The sequence below is a fragment of the Macaca nemestrina genome, chromosome 16 (assembly GCF_043159975.1).
Source record: "Macaca nemestrina isolate mMacNem1 chromosome 16, mMacNem.hap1, whole genome shotgun sequence".
Classification (NCBI taxonomy): Eukaryota; Metazoa; Chordata; class Mammalia; order Primates; family Cercopithecidae; genus Macaca; species Macaca nemestrina.
In genome coordinates, this window is record NC_092140.1 from 86,372,486 (window position 1) to 86,387,117 (window position 14,632).

The following is a 14,632-nucleotide window of genomic DNA, read 5'->3' on the forward strand; positions in this document are numbered from 1 at the left end:
ATATAATAGGCCTTTATTCGCACAAGTGTCTGGTCTAGAAGAGTAAGTGTTCAAAAAGAAGCAAAGGTGATGGAGAGGCAGAGACAATTTAACAGGTTTCCTTTCTTCTGCTGCCATTATTGACCTTTTGCTCCTGGGCTTCTATTTCATTTTTCCTTGGCAACAAACTGAGATACACCAGCAAAGACGAACACAGCCAAAGTGCAGCTGCTCCAGGTCAGTGGGTAAGATGGCCTGACCTCTACTGCCAGGGATGACAATAAAGCCACACATGATCCTTAAAAATTCAGTTACTGGTTTAGCTTCTCTGTGCTCCCCAGTGTGAATGAAGATGGAAAGTTTCACTTACGTTTTCTTTTGCCATTTCAGTATTTTCCTCCTTTGTGTTTGGTGATCCTGGGCTAGTGTTTTGGATCCGCTTTATTTGTTCATGCTATTTTTTTCTGAAGTGGAGAAAGTAGAATGTTTCAAGCCAGGCACCCTTTCCATGTATCTTTAGCCCAGGCATGTTTACGGAGAAATGGAATCATCTCCTTCTTATTTATATTAGATTTACCCATGTGGAATCCCTTGGATATTTTGAGGAAGCCAGCAAAACCACGCCATGCATTTTCTCTTTGAACCATAAGTTGTATTTAGCCAAACTAGAGAAAACAATGGCCAAGGGTTGGGAGTAAGTGGACATATTGTGAGATTTTATCCTGCAAAGCTGATCCTAAGCCTACTAAAGCAATTCCACCTGGCTCCTGGGGCTTACTTGGGAATGTTAGAAGGACTCTCATTTCAGGGTAATGCATACCACGAACACAGGAATGAGGAACAGAGGAAAAGAAAGAAATAAACCCAGCTATTTCACCTACTAAGATTTGGAACTTGGAAAAACATTGGCTGTAGCTTACAGTGAAGTTAAAATGGACTTTTTTGCCTGCATTCATTCTGAAAAACATACCTGCACAGCCTTTTCTTTTATGACTTGAGGACTACTTTTCAAATAATCCAGGGGAAAGAGAGACCTCAATGATGTGATGTCATCTTGATTCTCCTTTCAATGAAAATCTCAACTTTTGTTAACAAATTAGGTTCCAACCTGTCAAAACACTGAAAATGATGCAGACATTGTCAAAATGGTGACATCTGGATCTGGTACAGGTGTGAAGTTGGGTGAAATGTCTGTTCATAACTTTTTTCCTGATATATTTTCAAGTCAAAAGCACCATTTGGGTAGCAGGGAAAGGACTGAGGCCCACTAAGCAGTTTTCTCTAAGTTGTGGGCTTCCCAGTCGTGCCGGCTGAGCCTCTGCTGCAGGTCGAGGTTGGTTGACTGTCTTGGCAGCTAACAAAAGCCGAAATAGGTGTCTCAGTGGGAGTGGAGCACAGCCGTCGTCTCCAGGGGCTGTGTGTGCAACGGATGCGAATAGAAGCAGGTTTCAGTGAAAGCCTTATGACTGAGCTTTTTGCTTTTATTATTTGGTTTCCATGGTAAGTCTTTTCAAAAGACTTGGATAACAGTGTCTTTATATACACAGGAGAGTAATATGATGAAGGATGCTGTACATCAGCAAGGGCTCGGGAGTTTACAAAGTATGCTGTGCGCAAGACCTCATTTGGTCTCCACAAAAGTGCTATGGAATAGGCAAGGATTATCATTTCTGTTTTGCAGAGGAGAAAATGGAGGCCCCCAGAGGCTAAAGGGCTTATTCCAGGCAATACAGTGAGAATGTGCTGCTTCCGGTGTTGTCAGGCAACTCCACGGTGGTTTTTAGAGGGGATGCTCTGCAAAGGCCAGGTTCAAGGGCGCCATCTCAGGCTCAGTGGCTGCCCTCTCCCTTGCAACCCCACTTAATTAGATGAGTTCCCAGTGGGAATGGTAACCACAGAGGGCATGGAGGAATATGTGGCGCTTTTTAGTTTCAGTCACTTGAGGTGGCGGAGGGGGCACCACTGATATTGGGGATGGGGGCCAGGAATACTAAATATTTTGTACAACAGGACTGTTCCACAAAGCAAATTCTTTCTGGAATGTTCAATAGCATCCCTGTCGAGCAACACAGAAGAGCATATTTTTTCCTTTTAAAAATACATATTAAGTTTATAATATGATTATATTTGAGATAAACAAAGTTTTTCCTGTAAAAGTGGACATGTGAAAATGACTGGACTACCCGATTTTTGAGATACCTTCCAGCTCAAAACTCTGAACTCTTCTTGACATCCTTGTTTCTGGCTTTCCCCAAAGGTACCACAGAGAGGGGCTCCGACCTTTTCTCTCTGGCCTAAAATTCCAAGATGGAGCCCTACAAACCTGACTGTCATCAAACTGGCAGGTAGCTTGGGCTCCATGCATGGGCACTGGACCTTGCCAGTTTGAACCACCCAGGCTGGCGATCCTTAGAAACCTTGCTGCAAATTCCGCAATTCAGCCGACAATCAGGCTAAGGACGCAGGCACCGGCTGTCCTCACTCCCCTGCCGGGAAGGCCTGATGCTCACAGATTCCTCCATCTACTTGAAAGCTGCGCAGCCTGGCATTTTTCAACAGAAAGTGTTCAAGTTGGGGGTGGCAGGGAAGAGGGTGTTGCACACACATGAACCTGTCTGTCACAGCCGCACACTGGTGAGAGCTGAGAGGTGACAGTTTATTTGCAAACCCCGTGAGTGGTGCTGGCAACATCTCGTTCCTTCTCCAAGCGTCTGACCGGCAGGGCTTCCTTACATCTGCTGCCGGCTGCCTCCCTGCGGGAACCCCATGGGAGCCACCGGAGGAGTCTGCCATTCTTCTCCCAACTCTTACCTATACTTGGTGACAGAAGGAGGCACCGTTGTAGGTCAGAATAGAAACAGAAAGCACTTCAGTGCTGCCATCATAATCCTGACAGACGGTGCTCGTCAAGCGCGTCACACACCTCACAGTCATTCTCTGCTGCTCACAGGGGGCCTCTGAAGGGAGTCTGTTTCCACTCCACAGATGAGAAAATTGACCCTTGGAATGACCCCGTAAACTGTCCAAGATCCCTCAGCTTCGAGGTGATACAGCCAGCCTCCTACCCACATCTGTCTGGGCTGAAGAACATCTTCATGGCCGTTTCCTACCTTGCCTCTGAAGCTGAGGCTGCTGGCTGACTGTATCATCTGAGGGTTTGTTTCTGGCTGTTTATTTCAGGTCTCCTTGATCTTGTGCGAGAACTCCTAGGGTCATGAGTGGGCTGGCAGCCCAGGCTCCACGGGCTTCTTGCTCCCTGTCACATCCTCTCATCTAGCCTGGTGACTGGCACAGAGAAGGTCCTTAGCCACCCTGCTGAATGAATACACCGGACGTCTAGGCTCCCCTCACATATCTGTGCAGCGCCAATAACCACATCCTGTTGTAAATTCTGCCGCCTCCCTCAGACAGAGCAGCTTCTAGAGTGTCAAGGAGGAGGATGGTGGCCACGGGCCATGATGGCATGTGCATGACTGCAGCGGAGAGGACGCGGCACACAGAGGACAGTGGTTGGAGGAGTCGGGTGCACGTCAGGTCATGTTCCAAAAATGCAGTGACCTCAGGGCCCTGCATTGCCTGTCCTGCTCCTCTCGGACTCAGGGCTGGGAGGAGGGTGAGGCAAGTGAGGCACTGGCTCCAGGAGCAAAATGTAAGGGGGCTCTCCATTCTCAAGATGGACACTGTGCTGGGCCGTGGCAGAGCCTGAGGCAAAATGGAGAATCACTCATACTGATCCTGTCTTTATCTAAAATATTGATGTTTTATCATGATTTTTTGTATTAAATACGATTAATTAAAATATTATTCATCTTGATTACTGAGCTTTTTGCTGCCCTTTAATTTTGTTGTGTTTTTTTTTTCTTTTTTTGAGACAGAGTCTCATTCTGTCACCCAGGTTGGAGTGCAGTGGCATGATCTTGGCTCACTGCAACCTCCGCCTCCCGGGTTCAAGTGATTCTCTTGCCTCAGCCTTCCGAGTCGCTAGGAAGGCTACAGGCATGTGCCACCATGCCCGGCCAATTTTTTGTATTTTTAGTAGAGACAGGGTTTTTCCATGTTGACCAGGCTGGTCTTGAACTCCTGACCTCAGGTGATCTGCCTATCTCGGCCTCCCAAAGTGTTGGGATTACAGGCGTGAGCCATGGCTCCCAGCCTGCCCCTTAATTTTGTACCCATGGCAAATGTCTGCTCTGCCTGACCTCATGTCCCTCCACCCCTGCCTCCCTCCTCCAGCCAGAATGTCCACTGCCCTTGTGGTTGAAGCCTGCCAGCTACCTGTTAGCCTCAGGGCCTTTGCACAAGCCACACTCTTTTCCTGGCTCTCCCTTTCTCATATTTGTGTGGCTCCTTCTCAAATCTCCTTTAAGTCTTGGTTGGTTAATTGGCTGCTTTTTTTTCTGTCCTCTATAGTGTAAATACTATGATTTGGCTCTGTGTCCCCACCAAATCTCATCTCAAATTGTAATCCCCATGTGTTGAGGGAGGGAGGTGATTGGATCATGGAGGCAGTTTCCCCTTGCTATTCTCCTGATAGTGACTGAGTTCTTATGAGATCTGATGGTTTATAAGAGGCTCTTCCCCCTGGGCTCACACTCGTTCCTGCTGCCTTGTGAAGAAGGTGCCTACTTCCCCTTCCACCATGATTGTAAGTTGCCTGAGGCCTCCCCAGTCATACGGAACTGAGTCAATTAAACCTCCTTTGTTTATAAATCGCCCAGTCTTGGGTAGTGTCTTTATAGCAGCGTGAAAACAGACTAATACATAACAGGGAAGCAGGTGTTTGCATCTGTGATGTACATTGTCCTGGCTGGGTATGTGGTAGATCTTCAGTAAATATTTGATGTATGAAAGAATAAATAAATATGAAAAATAGGTATAACTATTGAGGAGCTTAAACCACAATTAAGGAGTTTTAATTTGACTATGACTCAATGACTGTGATCCCTTTTGGTTATAGTCATTGAGGTACAATGACTATGATCCCTCAAATTAAAAGGGATAGACTTTTGAAAAAAGAAATAATAATATGCAGCTACTATTTACATGTGCAGGTGCTATGCTAAGTACCTTTTATGGATATATTATCTTATTGAATCTTCACAGCAACCCTATTCTCCCACAGTTTTCAGTTGGAGAAAGTGAGATTGAGAGAAGTTAAGGACATGCCCAAGGATCAGGGTCTTGGATTTAAACATAGATCTGTCTGAGCTTTAGCAAGGATCCTTGATGTTTGTAGAATGTGTGGGGTAAAAAAGAGATTGAAGGTTGGTGGAACACGAAAGAAGTAGTGTGTGAGATGAGGGAGGAGAGAGGCAAGGTGTCAAAACAATTTTCCATCACTGGTTGCATTCCTCCACTGTCTCACTCTATCTACCTATCCACAGGGTACAAGGTCCAGGAAGGATTAGATGGGCTTATTGCCAATCAGTGGGAGGCAGGTCAGAACTAGGTTAAGAGGGGCTGGTAGACAAGTCATTAACTCAGCTAGACTGAACTCTATTGAAAAAAATGGGTTCAGGACTTCTGTTTAAATGAGATTGTAATCCGATTAGCAGTGGTCATCTTTCATAATAATGAGCCCCCAGTATTTATTTATGAGTTGAGCTCATTAACCAGGTCCATGCCAGCAGCTCTCAAATGTGATGGGGTAGGAGAATCTTTTTAGAGCTCTTTGAGGGACGATGGCACTGTCGAATAGAAAGAGTAAGCCAGGAACACCTTGGTTAGCATCTTGGTTCTACAAATTACTTAACCTTTCTGAGCCTATTTCTTCAGGGATATGATGATGATAATCCCTTTCTTACCGGGTGCTGTGCAGATTTTCACAAAGCGCCTAGCCTCATACCTGACACACAGGAGGTGTACCATGGATGTTTGTGTCCTTTACTTTTTTTTGGTCTTTTTCTTGTTTTTCTTTTCAGGCTGGTCAGAGGGAAAGGATAAAAGGGGTGAGAGCAAGAACTGAGAGTGGGTGACTTTCTAGGGAACACTGGCTAATGGGGTTAGAGATGCCCCTCAAGTATTGTTGCTTGGTTACACAAGCACAGATTTAAAAATCATACCAGATAATGAAATGATATTTAAAGAACACTATTTCTCCAAGGAGTTCAAACAAGTTTTACACACATGATCTCATCGACCCTGGTGGAATCCCTGGGCAGACACTGGAATCTCCATTTTCAAAAGGGGACGGAGACCTGGGAAGGACTAGAGACATACCGGGTCGCTATGCTCCCTCTGTTCCCTGCTCGGTACTGTTTTGTGAGCCCACATAGCAATCAGGGCCTGGCCAGAAACTAAGTGATGCCTTCAGCATGCCTGCATGCCAAGTCCCCGTAATCTTAAGCACCTTAATAAAGCAGTGGTTTCTTATGGGGAAAGTACAGCTTTCCAGGAAAGTTTTCTTGAAATGAATTACTGGAACAGCAACTTCATCTTGTTAGAATTAACGTGCTCTAGTAGAGCCCACGAGGGGATTTGCTTCATTCCAGAGTTCCAAGAGGGCAAGTTGAGAAATGCCTACTCAGTGTTAATGGTTTCTGACTAATCCACGGAATCAAAAAACTATTGTTTTTCTTTCCTGCTCCTTTTGCTTTTCCTTCTCCTCCTCCTTCTCTTCTCCCTCTTTTTCCTCCTTCTCCTCTTCCTCTTTCTCCTCCTCCTCCTTCCCTTCCATCCTTTCTCCTCCTCCTCCTTCCCTTCCATCCTTTCTCCTCCTCTTCCTTCCCCTTCTTCTGTTTCTTTTCCTCCTCTCCCTTTTCCTCTTCTTTTCCTTCTCTTTTCTCTCTTCCTTCTGCTATTTTATTTTTATTTCTTTGGCAGGCTGTTGGCCCAGGGCCATTAAAATGGACAACTCTTTAGAATGAGATTGGTTAAGAAGAAGAACTGCAGGCATAAAATTAGGGCACGACCTTGGAAAAAGCTAAACTAGAACTGGAGTAGACTCCAAGTCCTCTAGGACTAAGAGACAACAATTTGTTAATTGTTTCAAAGTTGATCTTGATTCTGGAATGAGGCAGAGATCATCTGGTGGCTGCAGTGTATCTTTTACTCATCTGTTAGATGAACAAAGAAGGTGACCTTTGGTCCTCCCTTTGGGAGGCAGGACCCAAAGGATCAAAGTTGCTGGGATGTGTTTGACTTGATTGTAACAGCCCATGTTCCTAAAAAAGGAAAAAAAGGAAGCAACAGACAGAACCAAGGGTGGTTGCCGGTCTGTAATCTCTCTTGAAACCATCCCATCTGTTGAGCCACCATTGCTGAAGCCACATAAAAGTACTTCCATTTTAATTCACATGTTCAGCGAACAGTTAAATAGCCGCCATATCCTAGAGTTTTATATTCATTCATTTGACAGGCATTTATATACCAGGCACTGGAAGAGATGTAAGTCATATAAAGATGGGAGGCCAGGCGCAGAGGCTCATGCCTGTAATCCCAGCACTTTGGGAGGCCAAGGCAGGTGAATCACGAGGTCAAGAGATCGAGACCATCCTGGCCAACATGGTGAAACCCCATCTCTACTAAAAAATACAAAAAATTAGCTGGGCATGGTGGTGTGCACCTGCAGTCCCAGCTATTTGGGAGGCTGAGGCAGGAGGGTCACTTGAACCTGGGAGGCGGAGGTTGCAGTGAGCCTATTGTGCCACAGCACTCCAGCCTAGCAACAGAGAGAGACTCCATCTTAAACACACACACACACACACACACACAATGAAAAAACAACAACAAAACAAGATGGGAGGGGGCAGAGAGCACTTTCACTGATTTTCTTTCATTTACTCATCACAACAGTCTAATGAGTCTGAATGGATAATACTCCCATTTTATAGGAGGTGAACAAACTTCAGAGATGACTAAAATTTGCTCAGAGTATTAGGAGAGTATAGTATAAGCAGGGATCAAATTCTTATCTTCTGAAAACAAATGATAAAAACTAGTATCACGGAACACTTACAGTGTGCAAATGCACCGACTTAGGTGCTTTACATGTACAGTGTCATATCTAATTCTTACAGCAATCCTACAAAGTAATTGCTATTTGTATGCTACCCAGCTTAGAGATGAGCAAACAGAGGCACAGAGAAGTTAATGTTTGCTGAACACATGCTCCCTTAGGCAGAGGGAGAGAGGAGCCAGCATCACACTCAGCCAGCATAGCTAAGCCCTCTGGTGCTGTCAGCTACTGAGGGGACTGAACTGCCCTCTGTGAGTGGGCTGTGAGTTTCAGTTTCTTTTTGTGAGGAGCGTATGAGCCCTGATTTATTTGCAATCTCTTGATTCCAGCATGCGTTCAGCAAACGTTTATGTTCCAGGCACACTTTCCGCTTGTCCTCAGAAGTGTTCCTTTTTCGGCTGTGATCACTGTGTAGCCTGGGTGACAGGGACGACATTGTGGGGTGGGGGATCGGCTTGTGGATGACTTAGTGCTTTTTTGTGGGAGTTCTAGAAGGCGCTAGTGGTGGTCACAGTGACTCCCACTGCTGTCGCTGCACCCCTAACGGTTTTCTAGGCACTTGCTCTGTGTTGTGCACTGTGATAAGCAGCTGGAAAGCATTAACTCATTTAATCTGTACAACCTGTTTATTAGGTAACTACGGATATTATGCCCGTTTTACAGAGAAGGGTCTGAGGTGTCTCTCCTTAAAGACTAAGCTACTGACAGTCACTCAGCAAATAAATAGCAAAACTAGAGCATCTGGCAAGACAAAGGCCTTCCCTTCCCCACCTCTGGGGCAGGCTGGTCGGTCTGGCCCTCCACGGGAGCATAGCTCTGTAGGCTGCAGCCCTCTCCTGGAAGCACAGCCCGGTCGGCTCTCCTGTGGGACTCCCTGCTCAGCCTAGAGCCCTGCCTGCTCATCACGATCCTGGGCAAGGGCTGTCCGGTGGTTTGGCCAAGGCCTCCCTGGAAGAGTCACTGTCTAGGGGCTGCTCTTGTGCCTTCTGCCCGATTCCCTCAGGGAGACCCATGTGCCGGCCAGGGCAGGAGAGGGCAGGCACAAGTATGTTAATCTCCAAGTGAGTAACTTGGTTTACTTGTAACTACACAAGTGGACCATTTTTCTGGTTTTATTCACTGAAAAAAAAAAGAAAGAAAGAAAAGAAAAGAAAAGAAAAGAAAAGAAAAGAAAGAAAGAAAGAAAGAAAGAAAGAAAGAAAGAAAGGAAAGAAAGAAAGAAAGAAAGAAAGAAAGAAAGAAAGAAAGAAAGAAAGAAAGAAAGAAAGAAAGAAAGAAAGAAAGAAAAAGAAAGAAAGAAAGAAAAGGCATAACTTGTTGGGCATGGAGTCTCACACCTGTAATCCCAGCACTTTGGGAGGCCGAGGCGGGCGGATCACCTGAAGTTGGGAGTTCAAGACCACCCTGATCAACATGGAGAAACCTCATCTCTACCAAAAATAAAAATTTAGCCAGGCCTGGTGGCGCATTCCTGTGATCTCAGCTACTCAGGAGGCTGAGGCAGGAGAATCGCTTGAACCCGGGAGGCAGAGGTTGCAGTGAGCCAAGATCGCACCATTGCACTCCAGCCTGGGTGACAAGAGTGAAACTCTGTCTCAAAAACAACAACAACAACAACAACAACCAACAACAACATAACTCGGGGCTGTTGGTAGAAAAGGCAGGGGGAGAGGCAGGTGCTTTAATATTTTAAATGTGTTAGACCCTAGGCGGTGAGGTTGCTGCCATCACCCCGATTGATGGTCTGCAGAGGAGGGTTTCGGTTTCTCCCAGGCCTAACAGGCGTAGGCGAGGCGGGGAGAGCGGCAGGCAGTCACCTCGGCCCTGGGTCAGGTGGGAGGGTTGGGCTAAGGCCTCCCAGCCCAGGGCGGGCTGCTCGGAGACAACCTGCTTAGCCCAGAGCTCAGAACAGATGGGCAGATCCTACTTCACCTGGACTCCTCCAGTGCTCCCAACCCAAAACGCTGCCTGGCCCCTGCCACCCACAGAACCCAAAAGGACAAGAGGAGACGGGGCTGGGCCTGAGAACTGGGGTGCTGGACTCGGAGGCAGCTGCGAGGACCGACAGAGCAGGCGGCCCGCTCCTGTGTCCTAGCTGAGGCTGAGGTCCAGGGCTGGGCCGAGACAGCCTTGGTCTGAGGCCCCAGGGGAGGGTTGGTTGCATGAGCAAACCTCTCAGAATGGGACAGCGGCAAAGTCCCCGTTCCTCATTTGGTGGGGCAAGAGCTGGCAGGACACATTCTCCCTGGGGAGGGGAGCGGAAGGATCTGGGGCAGAGGTGGCGGCTGGTGCCAAGTTCGTGGGAGGGAAGCTGCTGCTGAGGGGAGTAGGAGAGGAGGAGCCACTCCAGGCCTGGCCACCGACAGTCCCAGATGTGGAAGGTCATCCAGTGGACTTTTCTAGCCTTTGTTTGTGAAGAACTAAGAACTCGACAGCTTGTCACTCGGGGCACATCACTGGAGCATGTGACACAACTCAGGAAACAGGGAAGTTCAACAAGTTTAGGTTTCCAAAATCCAGGCAGCCTGAGCTTTGCATAATAGATTTAAGTCTGGGACACCGAGCACTTAATCCAGCACTTTGGGACACCGAGGCGGGCAGATCACTAGGTCAGGAGTTCGAGACCAGCCTGGCCAATATGGCGAAACCCCGTCTCTACTAAAAATACAAAAAATGAGCCGGGCGTGGTGACGCATGCCTGTAATCCCAGCTACTCGGGAGGTTGAGGCAAGAGAATCATTTGAACCCGGGAGGCGGAGGTTGCAGTGGGCCGAGATTGTGCCACTGCACGCCATCCTTTGCAAGAGAGTGAAACTCCGTCTCAAAAAAAAAAAAAAAAAAAAATCACTCAAAACACTTGAAGCTCCAGGCTGGGGTTTCCTCATTAGCTAATCCTTTGCTTATTCCCAACTTATTAAGATACATAGATTAATAGGTGTGATCATGAGATCAATAGACATAGAGATAGATATTGGTATTATTTTTCTGATTATAAAAATAATATGTATTTTAGAAAATTACAAAGATATACAAAGTCACAGAGGGGAAAATTTAGAATCACCCATAAATTTAGAGAGAACCACCAGAAAGATTTTTGGTATTTAGCCCTCTGGGATGAACTTTATGCATTTGTGCAAATACATATAAATACATGAACACATATTTATACGTTATTTTTACAAAAGGAGTTGTACAATACAAACTTCTCTTAATATATTTTGAACATTGCTAAGTTTTTATTTTATATCGTTATGTTTAAATGGCTGCTTAGTAGTCCATTGGATGGATGGATGGACAGTAATTTTAAAAATTAATTCGCTATTGTGGGACATAGATTGTCTCCACTTTTTCACTATTAGAAACAAGCCTGAACTGTACATGCTTATAGAAAACCTCTCCACATTCTGTTTTATAACGGGTGCAAAGTTAGTTGTGGGGGGACCTTTGAATTTCTGAATCATAGGTTGGAAGAATTATGATTTGCATGTGGGAGCTTCGCTGCCTGCAGGAGTCAGGGCTGGGATCTCGGAGCCAATGGAGTGACATGGCAACTTCGCAAATTAACCAAACTTTTATTTGGATTAATAAAACAATGTCCAGAAGAGAAAGTGTCAGGCCCTGACTGGAGAACTGTGAAAAGGTCTGATGATAACTATAACAGGGGAATTGGCAAATGGGAGTTTGTCTAGAGAAGGACACAGGGTGGTGGAGGGTTCTTCGAGGGAGCCCTCAGAGCACTTCCAAGTTTGTAGACTGGGGGGTACCCATTTGGCCACAAAATGTGTGGATTTGAGCTTTTTCAGTCATAACGGACCAAAACGTTGAAGATGGAATGCCAGCAACTGATTCGGTTGAAGCCCTGCAGCTTTCTGTAAAAGAACTCTAGAGGGCAAGTGTGATGACCCCATGTTCATCACAGGCCAAGGCTTTGTCTTGTCCATCATCCTTAGTGCCTGGCTTCCATCTTGATGATTACCTCATGGTCCTATGTGACAGCTGGGCTCCAGACATCCCTAGCCATCACATCTTTGTCTCAGGCAGTGCTGGTATTCACGCAGAATGCATAGGTTTGGCCAATTAGTTGTTTTAACATCAATGTACTTCTGAACAGCTGGGCAAAAAGCCACTGCCTCTTGGCATGCCTGATCGTCTCGAAGATCCAGCAACTAAAGAGTTAACATAGGCTCCAGCAGGACCCTCCAAGATTGCTCAGCCCTAAGGCTGATGTCCATTGGAATGGTTGAACCTGATCAAAATCACCCCCATATCCAGCTAGGGAGGCAGGAGGGGCAAGCAAAAGGCTCACTTCCCAGGGGAGTTGGTCTCCTTGGCGGAGCCTTTCCTAGAAGACCTCCACCAGCTTTCATTTAAGGTTCTTTGACTGCCACACCTGCAATGCAAGCTGGGAAATGTAGTTCTGTGCTAATAAGGTGTCCTATATTTCCAACCATTTAAGGTTCTTTCTCTAAGGAAGCAGGGGTGTTGAGCAGGCGATCATTGGCCCCTTCTCAGAAGAGCAAACTCTATGGTAGCTACAGTGGAAGAGGCTCAACCTCTCACACTTTAGTGTGAATAACATCTCAAATTAAGTCAGCAACATATTGGGGGAAGATAATTCTTCTTCCCCATTATAGTTGCTGACTGTATGTGTGTGTGTGTGTGTGTGTGTGTGTGTGTGTGGTTTGGGAAGGAGAAGGGTGGATGGAGTGGCAGGGGTTATACAGTTGGGATGTTGGATCTCCAGAAAGAAAAGAAGGAACAGATTCCTATTTCTGGTTGTCAGGGAAAAACATGACACTTCCCTCTGCTGAGACCAACTGCCTTAAGAAAACCCCTCCTTTAAATAAAAACAAACCCCTGTTTAGAACAAGAATAGATAAATAAAATAAAAACGAAACCTTCCCCCAAAGCTGGTAGAAGTTTAAATTGGAAGGCAATTTGGCAGTATTCAGCAAAACAGAAAATTCACACACTGTTTGACCCAGCAAATCCACTTCCTGGAGTCTACCCTAAGAAATATTCATTTGCCTGTGTGAAGATGTGAGCACAAAGATGTTGATTGTAGTGCGGTTTTAAAAGGGGGAAAATTAGAAACCACATGAATATCTATCAATAGGGGATTTGTTGAACCAAATTAGGATATATCCATTCTGAAGAATTAAAAGAATGAAGCAGGCTTATTGTATCATCACAGGAAAAAAATCTACAAAATATAGTTGAAGGAAAATATGCAAATTGAATAACAATTGGAATGCAAATTTAGTATATTACTGTAAAAAAATGTGTATACATATATATGCCAGTATATAAAAGGGAACTAGGAGAGAACCTCACATTGTTGACAGTGGGAAGGTAGTAGGGGCGAATGTTGAAGGAACTTAGAAGCTTTGTTCTATATACTGCTTAACTCTTTCAATCAAAATGTATTCATGAATTATTTATGCAATTAAAAAACTCATGTTGACAAACTGTAGAGTCTGTTGGAGCAGGCAGCTGGAGAGACACATCGGGAGTGGTAGGTAAAAGGCTGTTGCATTTTCAGTACAGCATAAAAATAATGTAATACTAAAATGAATGTCAATAAACCTATAATAATAACATAAATGACACAGCAAACTTATGTAGTTCTTGTTATGAAGATGGACAGTTCTAGACACACTACATACATTCATTTATTTAATCTTCATGATAACTCAATGAGATTCATGTTATTATTAAATATTTTTATTTCTCTTTGACAAATTAAGGAACCAAGGCACAGGGAGGTGAAGTAAGTTGCCTGTTTTAGGCTGTTTTTGCATTGCTATAAAGAAATACCTGAGAGCGAGTAATGTATAAAGAAAAGAGGTTTAATTGGCTCATGGTTCTGCAGGCTGTACAGGAAGCATGGTGCTGGCATCTGCTCAGCTTCTGGGAAGGCCTCAGGAAGCTTCCAATCATGGCAGGGGTGGAAGGGGAGCAGGCACATCACCTGGCCAGAGCAGCAGCAAGAGAGACAGGGTGGGGAGGAGGTGCCACACATTTTTAAATGACCAGATTGCAGGGGAACTCACTATCATGAAGCCAGCACCAAGCCATGAGGGATCCTCCCCCATGATCCAAACACCTTCCACCAGGACACCCCTCTGCCCAGCATTGGGCATTCCAAGTCAACAGGAGATTTGGGTGGGGACAAATATCCAAAGTACATCATTGCCTAAGGTCACACTGCTGCTACGAGGCAGAATAGGGAATCTAACCCAGGTGTTCTGACTGTGGGGCTCATGCTCTTAACCCCATTCAGTGCAGCCTGTGTGCAATGGTGGCATTGCCTGTAGTTTACAGAGCAGATTCACATACATCATCACATTTGTTTCTCAGAGGGGTTACTGTCTGCCCCTCTGTGCCCAGCCCAAGGCTAACTGCCTTACAGTTCAGCCCGTTCACGCTGAACTGTTCACCCCTCATGACTCATTCCCTCCACCATGCCCACTGACGACTGTTCATTACTCTTCATGGTCTCCATGACACAGATGAAGAAACAGGCTCAGAGACTTTACAGCATTTTCTCAGATTCTCATGGCTGGCGTCTCAATTTGGGATTCCCCCAAAGCAGATGAACAAGGATTTAGTTGCAGGTGGCTTATTCGGGAGGGAATGGGGGTGTGAGCATTAGTGCAAGATGGGAGGAAAGCCAGTCACGTGTGTTGAGGACAG

The 14,632-nt window shown here is 45.7% G+C and overlaps 1 long non-coding RNA gene across 3 annotated transcripts in view; it reads left to right on the forward strand.

Moving 5' to 3' along the window:
* LOC105491753 (uncharacterized) overlaps positions 1-14,632 on the forward strand; it is a 70,671-nt gene that overhangs the window by 12,609 nt on the left and 43,430 nt on the right. The window contains exon 5 of one of the 3 annotated variants that reach the window (XR_011614880.1): positions 2,237-4,689. The exons of the other annotated variants lie outside the window; for them this stretch is intronic. This is a non-coding gene — a long non-coding RNA (uncharacterized lncRNA). Of the gene's footprint in view, positions 1-2,236; positions 4,690-14,632 lie in introns of those variants that run through there. 3 annotated transcript variants of the gene reach the window in all.